Genomic DNA, 17,816 nt, shown 5'->3' on the forward strand with positions numbered 1-17,816 from the left:
GATGAAATCCTATAAGTTTAACTGCGCATGCTTACATCCAGACCCCTTTTTAACCATGTGTTATCGCTAGATATCGCTTATAAAGCCCGAAACACGCTCAGGATGTGTTATTGACAAGCGTTTTGCCCTGTGTACGTTCGCATGAGGCTTGCAGGTTTTGATGAAAAGTTTATGAAGTTGTTAGGTCTCGATTAGCTTTTATTTCACGTGTAACGACTGTGTCAACCCACAAGTTCATAAATGAACTTTTGGCAGGCTATTACAGTTAGCAGAAATGCTAGCTTTATACGATGTGAATTATTAGTCAAAAAACAAAGGATACCAGAGAAAAATAACTAAGGATAAAAGAACGTCTTACTTCACTCCATGTTTTTTTTACTTCCAGAAATATGTGAAAGTGCTTTTTTAAACTCTCTCGTGGCCATTTTTGTTACTTGCGCTGTTTGGTTTTAGGTGAAAGCGCCACACACTCAAACCTGTCATTAAGCTTTAAAGTTGGCTCTCTATCAACGCGGCTCATTAAACGGTGAAGCACGCTTTAAAGGAATGCAAACAGTGCAAGAACGCCGAGACGCCGATGGGAATGGCGGCACGCGTTGTCGTGAAGCGGGGACTGGCAGGAATAAGATTTTAGTCAGTAGTAGAAATAAAAAAAACCTCCTGGAAAGAAACTCGAAAAATGCATTAAGTAGAACATTCCTCTTTGAGTTTCTTTACTGGAGGCTAAGTATTTTAGCTACCAAGAGAATAGAGGAATTGCCGCCCTTGATAAATCGTCTTTCGGTCCACATGGCCGACGTGTGAGCCATAGAATTGAACAGCCATAGCGCTGAAACCTTTGCTTTATGGCAGCGGTATCCTTGCTAATTACTAGACGTTATTTGAATTCTTACATATTGCCTTCTTTACTTGACTGTTTCAATTCGTGTCTCATGGCTGTCTTTATTCTCTCTACATATTCTGCACTCTTGACGTTACCTCTTCATGCCTACAGTGGTTGTCTGAACAATGTTGCGTATTATCTACTTATGTCTGTGATCTTGACCTAATTGTTACCTCCGTCTTTCTTTGCCTATTGTTTACGCAGTACCCCTGCATTTGCCTATTACTTTGATGTTTCTGTCGCAATGACGTTGCTCTTACGTCCTTACATCCATGCTTACTGCTTATTTGTAGTCTCAATTGAGAACTCACCATTTACTCTCATTATGGATGCTTAATGTTTGTTTTTCATTTAGTATTAGTATTTTCGGCATGCGCATTGACTTATTTATGTTGTGTACTGTCTCTGCAGTTATAGTATGATTTATTCACCTTTGCAAAAAGGAGCACTCGGCGCCGCTGCACCAAAGGCAGCCACCGTTTCTTATAAGCCTATGTAAAAAAAAAAGAGGTACAAGAAAATATGTCGTCTCGAAACACGAGTCTCAAGATTTATGCAACATCTTGTTGCAATCGTGGGAAAAGAATCAGTAAAATTGTACCCCCCCCCCCTCCTCTTGTTATCAACAAAAAGCAGCGATGAACAAATCTCAGGCTGCAATTTTGAGAATCTCTAGCTTACCCAGATTTCGACTCCTAAAATTAATGAAGCACAACTTTGAAACCCGCGCTTACATATCTATCACCATCCGGGGGAATCATCGTTGTCGCGGAAAAAGAATGTCTCGATGTTCCAGTTAAAGATGGCTTTCATTACTGGAGGAAGATGGAGTCGTTGACGGGTCCCATGGCGGCGGTTGACGCCCGAGGTGTTGGGACACAGGACACAGTGTATATTCTGTAGCCCGAACGCCATGGTGCAGAAGGACTTGCTGCCTTGCTTGTGATGTTCTCGAAGCTGCACCTTGCCTGCGAAAACGCGTGGAAAAAGTTCCGTATGACACAGCACTCAAGGAAGAGAGCCTAATGCATCTGGTGCGTAAGAGCGAGACGTTACATGCGGCTGCAGACGTCGTTAGATAAGGGATAGGACCGGGAAGTAAGAAAGGCAGGAACGCTGGTTCGAGCTCCTTGCATCGCATTCGACACACGCCGCCGGCAATGTATGCTGGTGTCTTGCGTTAGGGGTATCTCTTTGCTCTCTAGCATTGCTCTTATTCTCCTCGCCGACACGTCCTTTGCGCAAGCTTTTCCCCAATCCTCACCCTACTCGTAGCCGCGATTAAGTCGGCGCGTCACCGGTCGTCATCGCTGCGATGCTAAATACCGGTGTGAGCAAGGAACGGAACGCCTTCAACGGCACCGCGACTTGATCAGTGGCCCCGGTAGAGGCCTCCCACCGTGTGTTCCCGTCTAACCGAAATGCTACCAGCGAAGCGAGATCCCTCTACTCGGACCACTGACAAAGACCACCGAATAAGTCTGCTCCCATCTACCGCACGCGCCACACACCTATACTTGATAGACGCCTGCTAGCGTGTTCTTGCCAGCAAATTTGGCTTTGCTGTCTATTGTGCTATGTGGAAAAGGTGATGAAGTAGGAGAAACAGAAGCTAAGAAACAGAGGTTAAGTCTGTAGGCGCGGTTAGTGTGCACTTGAGCGAGCGTTTGGCTCAGGTATGTCGCTGACCTCCCCGGGCGGAGGGTCGGCAGCCTGGTTTGCCAGCTTGCCCACCCAAAGCTTGCCGCTGGACCTTTTTAGCAAAAATGGAATTGATGTCATCCCTGTGGCGCTCGTACCGATCGGTGAAGGAATGATCAAGATAAAAACCTCTAAGTTTCTTCAGCAGGAGCTAAGGTCTCTAACTATCCACTACCTCCAGATCTCTGAGGTTCGACCGTTCGGCCGTAGAGGCATTGTTTTCAAGTGCTCTGGCATTGCTTGCGTCACAGACCTGCTCCAGTGCAAAATGTTTCAGTCATTAGCGGTGAAAGCATTCATCCCTGAACAGCTCGCATGCTCCAAAGCTATTGTTCGTGGAGTGGACCCAGCATCATGCCCACAGAAAATACTGGAGGAGTTTCAGGATGCAGGTGAGGGGGGTTCTTTCTGTCTACCGGTGCAGTAGAGAATTAAATTATGTGCGTGTAGCGACAGAATCAGTTATAACTAGTTTTGCTGGCTCGTCCTGTCCTTCTGAGCTCAAGGTCTGGCCAATAGTGTATCGTGTGGATCCTCTGCAACCCCGTCCACTTCAATGCACCAACTGTTGGCGGTTCGGTCACGGTGGTAAAGCATGTAAATCGGCAACCCGCTGCCGTGTTTGTGGAGAAGGGCATTCGGATGACAGCTGCTCCTCTGATCAGCCCAAGTGTTGCCTCTGCAAGTGTAACCACTCAGATGATGATGCCAACTGTTCGAAATGAGCTGACGAACAAAGCCTGCTAGATATAATGCAAACGAAGCAATGCTCGAGAGCAGATGCGTATGTACTTCTGGATCGGAAGAATAATACATATGCCAGCCGTGCGCGAAGCTCTGTTGCAGATATAGAGTCAAGTTTGACTACTTCGATAGTTTACTCATTAGAACAGGCTCTTTCTGTGGTGGTCGAGCGAATGCTGTGCAACTTCACCGAGGCTTTACCTCAACTTGTTGCAGGCCTGTCTCTGCCCTCTCAATCATCTGTTTCGGCAGCGACGACTACATCGCTCCCAAATTGTGCTGCTAGTAAGAGTGACTCCATGTCGCCTCCTGACACATCCCAAGTCCCGCCTACCAACAGCGCCCCTGGAAGTGTCTCTCACGTAGATATCTGTAACACGGATGTTGAACTGCTCTGTAATTCCCAGAAGCATCGAGCTTCTTCCTCACCCTCGAAGTCAGCTGTTCCGCAAATCAAAGCAAACAAAGAACGGCCCCCCAAAGTAATCCCCCAGACTGATGTGCTGAAGGAGGCTGTTGCTGCCTCTTTCATCAGTCAATCATAGCGGGTCTAAAAGTTCTGCAATGGAATTGTCGTTCCGTACTTCCTTCTATCACGGATCGTGAATTACTTCTTGATAAACATAATCCAGATATTGTGGTTTTGCAAGAAACGTGGCTCTCTCCACTTAAATCATTTCCAGTGAAAAAAAATTCCGCGTTTTCAGGGTAGACCGCATTAATGACAGGGGGGTGGGGGGGCGGGGGTTAATAACTATGATCTCTACAAAAGTATGTCACCGGGCATCAATCTCGCAGAAAGTTATGCTCTCTGACTGTGAGTTGTTGGCGGTTGAAATCTCCCTTCCACAGTGCGCCAAAGTAACTATTGCTAACGTCTACTTTCCTGTAGGTGTTCACAGGACAGACTGTTTGGATACCTTACTGAGCGGAGTAAACAACACAGTCATCAAAGGGGATTGCAATTCGTAACACAGCTTCTCTGGTCATAGGTGTCTATGAATGCAGTGCGCTGCTGCAACTCCGGAGCAGTAACCTTTATGCGTGCAGTTTCTCGTTAAGTCATAGATTTAACATTAGCATCTCGTGGGGTTGGAGTATCTGCATGGTCAACAGTAGACTCAGGTACATCTAGTGACCACTTTCTAATAACCTTTACTATTATGTCCTCTCCTATCAGAAAAGGTGGTGCAGCCATGAAATTTGTAAACCACATTACGTATAAAATTTATATCTGCCTCGCTTCCCTCCATAGTTAGCTCAGGTCAAGCAGAAAGAGCTCAGCGGGCAATTTCCTTTCTGCAAGATGTGCTGAGGGCTCTGTGTTCTCTGCGTGTGCGCTACTGCCCCTGCCAGACAGCTGTCTCCTTGGTGGACGGAGGAGCGTGAGAAAGCTTATCGCCTTAGAAAAGCAGCATGGAAAAGCCTCTCCTATAATCAGAGCCAAGCTAATTGGATAAATTATAAGTTCTATTCTGCATCTTTCAAAAGAACTGTTAAAGAAGCAAAGGAGGATTATAATCAAAATTTAAGCACGGATCTCTCTAAACCTCAGAATAAGAAGGCTCTATATAGATTCATGGCGCAGAATAACAACTTTCCGGACTCCAACCGCATAAAATCAATGGTATTGTCTCCACAGGAAGCTAAGCAATACCTTGAACGTATTGCTCAGGGGCTAGATTTACGTTTCCAAGTGTAGAAAACGGAACCTTTGCACACTCTCACCCCCAGCTCGGACTATTCTGAGGTGGACGTGTAGGAACTCCTCCCTATTGTTTCCTCGATGCAGTCTGCTGCCCCGAGATCTGATGGGGTTACTGTGGGCATGTTAAATATTTTAGCGCAAGACTTTTCAACTCACCTTCTGGATATTGTAAATGCGTCATTGGAAAACTCTTGGATTCTTTACAGTTGGAAAATTGCGAACATATTTTAGTTTTGAAAAATGCAGAGAATGAATTTCATTTAGACAACATTCGGCTGATTGCTTTATCCTCAAATTTAGTAAAGCTAATAGAAAGAGTAGTACACAGTCGCCTCACAGAGCATGTTCGTCACGTTAACGGCCTCAGCTCCGCACAGATTGGCTTTCGTCGCGGTTTTTCCATATGGTCCGCGCATGTGGATCTCGAGAGCCGAATGCGACTCTTAATGCACAAGTGAGAAGTTGCGGCCTTGGTGACACTTGATGTTGCTAAGACCTATGACAGCGTTGAGCACACGGTCCTTATTAACAACCTTGCTCAGCTACATCTACCGCACTACATCTATGCTTGGATTTGTGATTTTTTAAAAGATAATTTTTTTCTTCTGTGCAGACGGATCTTTCTGTTCTAATACCTATGGTCAATCAAGGGGTGTGCCGCAAGGATCTGTTTTGTCTCCACTGCTTTTCTACATATTGGTTCGGGCATACCAATTCATCCAAACATTACATTTTATGTATACGCAGATGATATAGCTTTTTTCGCATCAGCAAAAAGTATTCATGCAATATACGAGTGTTTACAGGCATACCTGAATGCTATTGATGTCTGGTTCAACCAAATTAATTTATCACTTAATGTCAGCAAATGTGGCGTGCTGGTATTTCCGCCCGACACTCTTTTGCACTTCTCGCTAGTATACCGCTCCACTCCAACTCCGCAGGTGGAGTCGGTTAAATACCTAAGCGTTACTTGTGATCATAACTGGCGACACCATATTAAGAATAATGTTATTAAAGGGGAACGTGTTCTGGGCCGGTTGACACGAGTTGGCAATAAAAAGTTTGTCATGCGTCGTGACACGTTACTGTTGCTGTATAACGCTTATATGAGACCGATACTGGAATTTGGTTGTGTCTTGTTCTCTTTTAGCGCAAACTACAAGCTGCAGCCATTAGCTTTACTGGAAAGGCGTGTCCTACGGCTATGCCTCGGGCTCCCAAAATCAGCTTCAAACGCTCTTTTCCCGCTTCCAACTTCTAACAGTGCGTACTTTCCTCAGTTCCTTTGACCCGGCCCCCGGCGTTAGCAGTCCCATTTTTCTATCCAAACCACACCTGTTTTTCACTAATCATTGGCCATGCTATCAGCTCCCACAAGTTAGGTTCACGCAGAATCTGTTAGCCCCGCTTCAGGTTGATCCGATCTCCTTGCAACAAGTTGCAGAAACGCAGGCTGACCCCGCCTTCTATTATGACCATATTTTCCCGTCCCATGCGAAACATAAGTCCGCAAATATCATAAATGGTCCCCTTTCTGATCACCTACAGAAATTTCCTCTTCATACTGTTATCTCCAATGATGCCTCCGGCAGCTGTGAGAAGGCGGCGGTTGGGATACAGTTGAATCCCGGCACAACAAATGCCACTTCAACGAAATTTTCGCCACAACGAAGTATTTTTCATTCCACGCGAAATCACCATAGGAGTTAATGTACTAAAATTCCCTCGAAAACGAATTACTTTGTGAGCACGCGTTCGCTTATACGAATTTTTCTTGAGCCTTCACCGGTCAGTAGCCCGCTTTTCTTCAAAAGTTGGGTACTGTACGAGATTATTCCCTGCTTGGAGCTTGGAATGCTAAATAATGCACGGAATCTATGCTTATAACATTTTCATGTATTCTTTATTAGAAAATTTGGTTGGGAGTCGTTTATTCGTTATAGAGAAGCAGCGAGGGGACTTGTTGGCGCCGTGCGAAGGCCGCCGGCCGTACGAGGGCCAAAGACGAATCCAAATCCAGTCCGCAGCCTCCCCTCCCCGCCTTCTCCGCAGCCCTTGCCGCCATTTTCTCGTGTGTCGGTGTGTGTTGATCGTCGATCTCTCGCTGCAGTCTGATGTCGTCGATCGCCTCTGCCATCTCGCCGCCAACGAAGAAGCGAAAGTTTATTTCGCTAGAAGAAAAGGATAGAATTATCTCCGAAGAGGAAAGCGGGGAGAAGAATGCAATTATTGTCGCAGATTTTGGCATCGTGCCGAGTTCGCTATCGACGATTTTGAAGAATAAGGACAGCATTAGGAAGGCACTTTCATCGGGCACTTCTGCGCAGCACAAGAAAGTGACGCAACCAACGTATGAAGAGCTCGACAAGGCTGTCTATGCTTCATTCGTCGATACGCAAGCAACAAACATGCCCCTGAGCGGTAAAGTTGTACAGCAGAAGGCCCTAAATTATGCTTGTTTGCTAGGGCTGAACGACTTTAATGCACGCATAGGATGGCTGAATCGCCTTAAAGAAAGGCATAACATCGTCGGCAAGGTTTTGTGCGGTGAATCGGCATCTGCGGACGTTGACGGCGCATCAGCATGGGCGGCGGACAACATGACTGACATAATGAGCAGTTACGCTCCGTCTGAACGTTATAACGCAGACGAGACGGGCCTCTTCTATGAGATGCTGCCAGCGAAGACGCTTGATTTTAAAGGGCAGCGTTGCCACGGAGGCAAACATGGCATGAAACGAGTGATTGTGCTGCTGTGCACAAATGTGGATGGGTCTGACAAACGCCCCCCCCCCCCCCCCCCCCCCCCGTTAGTTATTGGCAAAAGTGCAAAACCGCGCTGCTTCCAGGGGAACAGGAGCCTACCTGTCAAGTACGTGGCAAACAGCCGGTCGTGGATGACCCATGCCATTTTTGCTGACTGTGTGGCGGCACTTGACCGCGACATGAGCAGACTAAGGCTACTAAAGCTGAACTACTAAGGCTGAAGCAGTACCGGTAGAAGTCGGGGCCATAGTTGGCTTGGAAACGGATGGACAGGATTCCCAGGGACGCTTTTTTTTAGTTTTTCACCATGTCTTGAAGGTCAGAGCGGTAGTCACTGCATGTAGAAAAGTAAAAAGACAGACAGTCAGCAAACATCACGAGGCACGTACTGTTATGGCTAGAAAAAAGAAGACTACTTCTAGCGTTAACACATTTGCATTCGTTACCTACTGGGTCATGCGGAAGATCTGTTAGCGATGTGAAAAGTCATAATTCCAGCCCATATCGGCACCAGGGTCGTCATCCGCAGCTCATCGATCACTGTATTTATTCGCACTTTGATCGGCAGGTTATTATTTTGATACCTAGCTTTTGGTGGCGTCCCCCACCTTATAAAACAAATAACCCGAAAAATAAGAATATCGTATAGGTCGATCAATGCGAGCCCCCGGCCACCAATGTTCAAACAAGGCAAGCGACACAGCGCATCACATATTAGACCAGCAGCGGTGCCTGTCAACGCAGACGATGCATTTGAGCACCGACTGCGAATTAAACGCTTCTTCCTGAGGAACGTGAAGACGTAAAAGCCATCATATTGTTCTATTGAACCTCTACAAGCGCCCGTTATGTCCGCAGTGTCGAGGATGTGGTACGCTAACGGCAGCAATAATCCCAGGGTGCACACAGTTTGGCGTCCCTATCGCATATTAACAGAAGTGCTCGCTGCTTTCTCCAATGTCTAGATCAATATTTCGACGACATCGACAGCTCGAGTGCTACCACTCCGTTCCTCGACGCCTTCGCACGTAAGTCAACGGCTCGCTTAAATACTTACGAGACTGGTCTCGAACTTCCGGAGGCATGCAAATGATAATCGTGCGGCCTGAGGTCATTTAGTAAGGCATAATAGAAGCGAAGAACCACAATAAACACACGACAGTGGATGTAGACGCAAAGATCACGCAGGACACTTAAAGACTATTTACGTGCTGTGAATGCGAAAGGCTTTTTTGTCTGATCGTGGGCAACCAGTTTACTTGTTTACTAGTTACTACCCGTTATTAATTTGTGCCAGTGTCTTAAAGGACTTAAGCGTAAGGGCCTTTAGGTTGAGGACTATTACGGTAAAGGCCTTCAGGTCAAAGGCATTCAGGATAAATGTTTTTCTGTCAAAGGCGCTTACCCGGAATCAAACTAAAGGCCATCATCTTAAAGGCTTCAATCCTAAAGGTATTTGATCTAAAGGCAGTTTGGTGTGTATGGATACATTCGGTCCTCTGTTGACTCTCCTACGGCTGCTACGAAAGCTGCGCAGATAATCTCGTTGTAGTTTTGGGCCATTTAATCTGAGCAACAACGCCGCGTGTCGTTGCCGAAAAGCCATATAATGCTTTCGCATTAATAAAGGAGTACAGTCCACGGAAAGCATGACTTGCTGTTCGCATGTGTGACCAGAGCTTTCGTTTCTACATTAGCTCTGCGGCTGGCACCGTACTCATACTTATTCTGCTTCATACGTATTCGTTCTCACGTCTCTCCCCGTCGCGATTAGCTTTTCGATAGACCCCCCGAGATTGTAAGGCCCGATTTTTAAAGACACGCTCACCTATACGCGAACAAATACCGCTCAAGGCGAGCACAGGACATTGTCGACTAGGTGCCGAGCGGTTGAACAATTTCCAAGCATGCTCCAACTGAGACGGCTGGCAGGCACGTGAACGACTAAAGCAAGAACATCTTTGAGCTACAGTAACAAATTAGTTGCCAAAAGTTCGCGTGCAGCGAATGAACTGCAGTGAGTCGCGTGCAAAACAGAAGGTTCCTAGCAAAACATGTGATTCAAAAATTTGACCCTCTCTAGCATGAGATACCATATACAGCCCAAGGAAGTTTTAAGTTCCAGAAATTCTACCGTTCGAGATTGTACTCAGTCGCTCGGATGATCAGGTACATTTATAGCCAAGAATCAAGAAAGGCCAGACCACTGATGAAGCAAATTCATTAGTTGGTGCCATGTTTATAACGGAAGAAGAAAATGGAAAGGACATAGTCATGCGTTTACGGCAAGATGTGCCATTTCTTCAACTGGGCTAGATGTTAATGCGTAAAATAGGTGCAGACAGAGTTCGGTATTTTTGTGTACGCTGCAGTAATCCTGATATTCTTCCACCACAGAACAGTGCATTTAACGTTACTGAAACGTTCGAGACGTTCAAGATAAATAGCTTGCCTTATTAAAAAGCGTTCCAACCTCTAGGAAATTCGTGACTCCGCGAAATGACTGCAGTTAGTTAAATAAAAAAGATGAGGTAGCTTGTATGTAAAATCATTGTGTATAGGGCTCAGTTCTACACAAAAAATTTAAAACGCTTCCCCAACACTTCTTAAACCTCCTTTTCAAAGTGCGCAAACAATAACAAAATAAAGAACGTTACTTATTTCGAAACAATAAACAAGCACCTGCTAACTCTGTAATCGAAATTTTGATTTCTCTTCAGAAAGAAATACTATTTCGTTTTCATTTTTGTTTCTCTTCTTGTCTTCTTGATTTTTTGTAGTATATATTGATTTCTGGTACGCACTGGGAGAACGCCAGAGACGTTCCTAACACGCGCATTTCACTTAGAGGCTTGATCCCTGATTGAGCCATGTACTCGTATCTCACCAAACCCTCGCGAATAAAAGCGACGAGTGCAATAAGAAAATTACACAAACAAACAAAACAAATGATGCAAGCAAGCGCACATGCTGGTGAGCTCAACAACAGGGCTCCCAAACGACTCTGGGAATTTTTCACGTATACACTCGCTTTCAAACATAATGCCCCGCTATCCCGCCTGCACTTGCGTACGGAAGAAATGCAATTTTGTGATTTTGTAGAATAAAAAAGATAAGAAGAACAGACAAAAAAGCGGACTGCCATTAATAAAAGCCTATTGAAAATAAATAATCGCCGCATAAACGCGCGGATCCTCAATCCCTGGCTTCAGCCTCCTGCTCCAATGCGTCTCCGGCAGCTTCGCTGCTCGGCGCTGTTGAAACTTCAGCGCCGATTCGTCAAGCGTTCTGTTTGCCGCCATTTTTTTTATTCTTGATTGGATATCCTTTCTTTTTACTACTTTACTTTTGTTTCTAAACCAGGTATGGCTACATCCCTGGCGACAGGAAATTCGAGGCGCAAGTCTGGAGCTCCTGTAATGGCCTCAGACTCCGTCTTTATTTTGAAATCGAGGTTACTATTGCCTTCGCTTTCATTTTTATACGGCGAATTAAACGAAGAAGGCGCGATGAAGAAGGAGGAGCACTCACACGCGTGGCTGTGACTCGAGACGAGCGACGATTTCGCAAATGGTGGCGAATTCTTAAGAATCTCGATAGTGTCTCGAGCTTGGGTCATATATATATATATATATATATATATATATATATATATATATATATATATATATATATATATATATATATATATATATATATATATATATATATATATATATATATATATATATATATATATATATATATATATATACCTCTGCAAACCCTTCTGCCCGTTTAGTGGCGAAACGAAGCAAAGACCTCTCTCGCATCGACAAGTACTGTCGTACCAATCGACTAGACGCCCAAAGGTATGAAACAAGGTCCTTCGCGATAGCTGCGTGGGGTTTTCTTTTTCTTTTCTTTCGGTGCAAGTCACCAGTTGTTGAAATAACTTAGCTAAGGTGTTATCACATGTGTGGTCTAAGCGATTGATAGTGCGCTTAACTATTATTTGATCCCACATCAACTAAATGTATGGTAACTATAGTACCAATACACTGTAGCGCAGCAAAAGACGAGGACACAAGAGACGAGAGACGAACACCACGAGCGCTAACTTCCAACAATTTTTATTCTCCTGAAGCATCACATTTATACACCAGAAAACAATCACACGTGCGAACAGTATCGATTTCTTAGAAAAACGAGCTCTTTATCTGAGAGGAGAATGGAAGGTGTGCTAACACACGAGCATCCTGACCTATTTATCTTTTCGGCTTCAATGATTTCGCGCGTTAACCTTTCTCTACTTTTTCCTATCACAAGACTTTTATCAAAGAAAGGCTTACAGGATTTTGACTTGCATGCGAGAATGTGGTCAACCAGCGATCCGCCTTGCCCGTTTCTGACGTTGCGAGCGTGATAGTGATAGTAGTGTAAAAGAGTTTTATTTTGCAGGAGAGCGTGAGGTAGAGAGACCAACGGTCATCTTTTTTTCTTAATTAAGCGATGTGCAATATAGAAGTCTCATGCATAAGGGAACAATAGGTCTGGAAGCAGAAAATTTTTCCTCTCAAAGAAGGAAGTTTTGTACAAATGGGCGATACACTATTCATGTTCACTTGGGGCTTAAGTTTCCGTCGTATTTGATCGCTGTTTTCGTTACAATTTATTACGTATGGATGTCAGAAAAGAGGCAGACCCAAAGGTAGTGATAAGTAGCAGTGGTTTCTCTACATTCGGAAGCAAAATACGGGTAGACGGTGGGGCGCAAGAGTTGGGATAATTGATGATAGGGACATTCTCGGAAGCACTGCTAGCAACGGGCAATCTCTCGTTGTGTCCGCTTTGATTGTAGCGCCTCCGAAAGTGACGTATATGCACCAACTAGCCCGATCCGTCACCCTCCCGAGGAGAAGAAAATGATTATCTCTCCGGTCGTCTCGATTGAGCGGTTTCGGAATCGTTGAGGGAGGTATGATGAAGCGGGAATTTATATCGTGATGTCGCGCAGTAGCCAATAATTGCGTTGTAGTCTGTGCGTGGTGGGGGGGGGGGGGGGAGGGGCTAGGAATTAGTTCGGTGCAGGTGGGAGTGGAAGCAATCCGCCGGAGTCCGACCACTTAGGCCGCGGGAATACGCATTAATGTGATCGTTTCCGGAGATGTCCTCATGCACAGGACCCCAGGGGATGCGGATAGGATGAACCGGAAAATGAAGCATTCAGGGGATTTCAGCTGATGAGGTTGGTATTCATCAGGTTAGCATGTGTCGGTACGCCGGTTACGATCTTCAAATGTGCAAATGGTCGTACGGTATGCGTTGAGAGCGGTAATGTGTGCATGGCCCGAGCTGTGACGAGTTCCCCAGCTTTTGAAGCGTTGATGTTCATGTAGCATAGGCGCCTGTGATCATGACCGCAAGGTCGGTTTACGCAGATGTGACGAAGCGTAAAAGCGGGCTTTGTTGCAAGCATGAGCTTAACGTAAACAAGTCAACTTTACACTCACCAATGAACAACACAGGTGTACAGAGCAACTGAACCTCAGCCCTTGGCTAAGCGTTCTTGTTGCGAGCGCAGGCCTAATGTAAAGAGCACACCTTCACAAACCAGGGAATCGACTGCAGTTTTGATGAAAGCAATCACCTCCACCTGTGCAGTAACCACGATTCTGGGTAAAGTGAGCATTCGTAAAGCCCAAATTCAATGCCAAAAAGGCAGCTTTACAAACTTGAGAATGAACAGTGTGTTACACAGGTGCTTACTTGTTCTCGGAAGAATGCGCGCACGCAATTTACGTCAATTGAAGTGACAGTGGTTCGTTGATCACAATGTGCACGGAAAGACAGTTAGGTGTGCCTCGGCATGGCACAGAAAAAATAAATGCAAAAGTCAACCATGAATAATTTTACTTAATCCATTCTGCATTCCAAAACAAAAGATTATCTACAATCAGGCGCACTGTAGTGTAGCGCTGCGATTTAATTTTGATCGCCTAGGGTTCCATTAAAGCGCCGACATGAAAATACACCATGCATCTTCGCGTTTCACATCTGTCGAAACGCGCTTAGAGCGGCCGTGTTCGAATCCGCGAATTGCTACTGAGCAGCCGAACGTCCTGTAGTTGTTCATCCACCGCAGTGGATAAAGAAAACTAAGCATGACCACGTGTCCACTTGTCTTTTTTTGTTTTTAATGAGAGAACACGTGGGCGACAGATGGGCGTAACGCAAATTGTGTGAAACAACAAACGCCCACGCCTCAGAAGCACCCGAAAACAAGGAACTCTAAAGAGGAAACAACACGAGAGGGCAAAGAAGAAACAAAAACGCTTTCGGTCATCGTTTTATTACTTCTCCACACGTGTCGACGACTGACACGTGTGCAAGAGCGGCCCAGCAGCGTAGTAGGTGATTGATAGAGGCGCAAGCCCCCCCCCTCCCCCCCCCCCCCCCTCCCAAGATTTCCTTTCTTCGTTTTCTTTCTTGCCTTCTCTCCTGACATTGTGTTCTGCTCGCGTTCGCAATGCAAAGCATAATGTGGGTGCAAGCGTTTGCGCAGAGCCTGTATGCGAGCTGGTTTAAAATGGACACGTCGCAGAGCCGATTCGGAGGTATCCACGTCAGGTGTAGTTCAAATACGAACATTACGGTGTTTTGTTTGACGCGGACATGGACATGCAATGAACAAAAGTACGAAACTAGTATCTGTTGTTTCATTTTTTTACATGTTCTACCGGCATATCATGACGCAACTGTTAACCGTGGCGCTAGAGTAGCGACATCTTGTGGAAGGACACATAATTACACGGGACATATATATTACGACTCTAAACATACGAAAACTGGACGGCCCCCAGTGGCGACGTCAAGCGCAAGCTCAGTGCCTGGCTGGAGTTGGTTTAGGGTTCCACTTTGAATGAATGAATGAATGAATGAATGAATGAATGAATGAATGAATGAATGAATGAATGAATGAATGAATCTGAGGCGGCATTCACTGTTGCCTTCCTTGCGCGTAAATGCTTAGTTTCTGACACCATTCCTTACTGCTCTAATTACTTTGGATATTGCAGTTTATAAGAGAACATCTAACTCTGAAGCATTTTGATTGCTTAACCACAGTGCATCAAGATGTCGCCATTTGAGATGTTGCGTAATTTTTGTAAAATATAGCCGCTGTCAAAAATTTATGAAACTCAATATAAACAAAAACGTAACGTCATCACGGTCTTTGGACCCAGCGTGAAACAGATACATGCAGCTTAATTTAGACGGGGAAAATTACTCTGTGCGGCAATATATCTCAGGTAGCGCAACTACATTAAAAGTCTTCAGAAAACTCATGTTTCATAAACAATATGTTGTCAGCCGGAGTACGTGTAGTTTCACGGTAGTAACGACGATAGTGATAATGATTCCACGGAAAAAAGAAGTGACACCAATTTCATTATGTGGTGGCATGACGATAGCGTTCCATGCTGTTGATGTCTGTGCCGGAAGTGACCAGTGAGGTTATGAGACCCAGGTTGCTATCCCCGCACACCGCCTGCCGTACGCCATGGTTTGGCAGGTCAAGGCTTCGCACAGAACCACCTGGTCTGGTGACATCACTTCCGAGCTCATCACGTCACTTCACGTCACTCCAGATAATAGTATTTGTCTGTTCTCGTGGCGTCACTGATGACGGCACTCCATGCCAGCTAATAGTTTTTTTTTTTCTGTACAACGCCGGCCAGTCGCCACCTGTTTTATTTTTTTAGGCTTCTATGCTATTGCCTAAATTGCGATTTACTATCCTGAAAGGGCCTTAAGGTGGAGTGCTGAAAAGAAGGCTGAGAATGGGCAGTACGCAGGAAGAAATTCACTAATCAAAGCCAACGAAGTTTACGGACAGAAACGAAAACAGGGGAGCCGCCCGAATGGTACAGTGTAAGTCGAATATATACAGGAATTTTTCAAAACGAACCAGATTTCAACTAATGGAGTAATAATTTATGAACATACGCTTCAGATAATCCACGCGAATATGAATAGAACACGATGTCGCTCCCTAGCCGAGCCTTAAACCAGGACGATTTATTCTTCAGATGCAAAAATTCCAAGGACCTTGTGCAGCTCTCTTCGGTAGCCATGTAAATGGGTTCACTTGGATAGTAGTGACTATTTCCTCCTGTGACTGATGATTACCCCGCACAAAATCTTCCTGTAGCAAGCCAAGATGTCTAGTGTGGGAGGGATTAGAAAAATATTTAGGAGTTCGTCGGAGACAAAAAGAGAGGAAAAAGTTCACTATTTCGAGCCTGGCGTTTAAATAAGTGCCTCTCTGCTATCTGTTCTGATATTGTCGCCTAATGTGTACCCAGAATTTGGAGAGACGGCAACAAAAAAAAAAACAAGCGTTGAAGATGGTGACATTGATAAGTGGGCCAAGATGTACACGTCAAAGCAGAACAAGATAAATAAAGAAAAAAATGTTAGGAGGAAGCTGAGAACAGGTATCATCTATTGGAGGAGCACCACAGACCCAATAAAAGCATCACTGAAAAATAGGGCTTATGCCAGGTCCGCAGAAGCGCAGAACAGTTGCACGAAAGGCATCGAAAGAGGTTCCGTAAGAAAAGTAAAGGAGAATTGAGAATAGGCTAGAGAAAGAGATACAAAAAAACAAGGTCTGCAGAAAGAGGGCAAAGAAAACAATAACAAAAGACCATCGCCACCACCCTAGCATCGCCGAAAAGCGCGGGCGTGGGCCGCGGCGGAGAAGCAGAGAAGATACGACCAGTAAGAAATCTTGGCTGGCCATATTGAAAATCAAAACTGATCCGAAGGCAGATCGCGTCCTGCCGCCCACGCGCGCGCAATATATATATATATATATATATATATATATATATATATATATATATATATATATATATATATATATATATATATATATATATATATATATATGGACGGGCTCAACAGCAAACGGAGGTATACGAAGACGCAGCAGCGAACCATCGATCGAATGCCTTTCCATCCAGTGTATATCATTCCAGTATCCGGGGCCGCAGAGAGAAGTTTCTAACGAAGACAAGCCGGTCTGTAAAAGAAGAGGCAAGCAGCGGTGAGAGAAGTCGGCGTAGGGGAGAAGAGTTTCACTTTAGAGTAAGATGCCGCTGGGAGCAAAGTTTTATGCTACGAGCAAACTGCAAATATGGGTGGGGGGGGGGGGGGGGGGGAGGAATTATAGACTAGAGTGAAGAACAGGGATTTAAGGAAGAAAAGTAAAGGAGAGTGGCTCTTGACTGTCGGTAGCAGAAACATCCACCAACTCAAGAATTTATCGCTCCTGTCTAGAGAAAAAAAAAAACGGCAGAGGAAAAAAAGGAGAGAAACTCCAGGGATCCACAAGTATTCGATAACCTCTACGCCTAGGAATATATCGCTTTATAACCGTAGTCGGGCGGGCCTGGTTTATGCTCCTGGATGTTCGTTTTATTTTTATTTTTTCAGTTTTGCAAGTCTAACTTTAGAGCTCCTGACTTCTTGTGGAGGCAAAGAAAAAGACAACTTTGAGCAATCGCATGAGTGCACGCTGGACGTTGTGCACGGATAAATTAAAATATAAATCGCTTTAAATAAATTGCAAAGCTACAAAAACACAATGCGGCGTAGCAGCCACTTCGTCTTCAATAGGCTGTCTCGAGAGACAGGTGCGGCTGCGCATACTCTGTAAAGGGCAAAGAACTTAACGCTGGTACGTACCTCATTTTGTTGTCCTTCCGTCAGCACATTAGTGCAGGCTTGGGTTCCTCTGTTGTCATTTTCCTAAGCGTATTCAAGGTCCGTTTTTTTAAACTCTTCTTGCCTAAAGACAATACAGAAGTGTCTGCTTTGACCATGCAGATGTAGGGTGTGATCCTGTGTTCTGTTCTCAGAGACAACATTGCTTAAATCCTTTGTTGAGAAAAGCAGTGAATTACTGTTTGTATTTCAGTGCTAAAACATACCAGTCACGGAGCCTCCTGCGGTCAATGTCCT

At 45.0% G+C, this 17,816-nt stretch overlaps 1 long non-coding RNA gene across 1 annotated transcript in view; it reads right to left on the minus strand.

The window, feature by feature from the left end:
* Nucleotides 1-1,643: 1,643 nt before the first annotated feature.
* LOC144097104 (uncharacterized) overlaps nucleotides 1,644-17,816 on the minus strand; it is a 506,086-nt gene continuing 489,913 nt past the window's right edge. Inside the window, exons 3-4 of the long non-coding RNA XR_013306906.1 lie at nucleotides 8,035-8,139; nucleotides 1,644-1,851 (exon numbers count right to left, since the gene is read on the minus strand). This is a non-coding gene — a long non-coding RNA (uncharacterized LOC144097104). The remainder of the gene's footprint in view (nucleotides 1,852-8,034; nucleotides 8,140-17,816) is intronic.

This window comes from Amblyomma americanum, chromosome 7 (assembly GCF_052857255.1).
Source record: "Amblyomma americanum isolate KBUSLIRL-KWMA chromosome 7, ASM5285725v1, whole genome shotgun sequence".
NCBI lineage: Eukaryota > Metazoa > Arthropoda > Arachnida > Ixodida > Ixodidae > Amblyomma > Amblyomma americanum.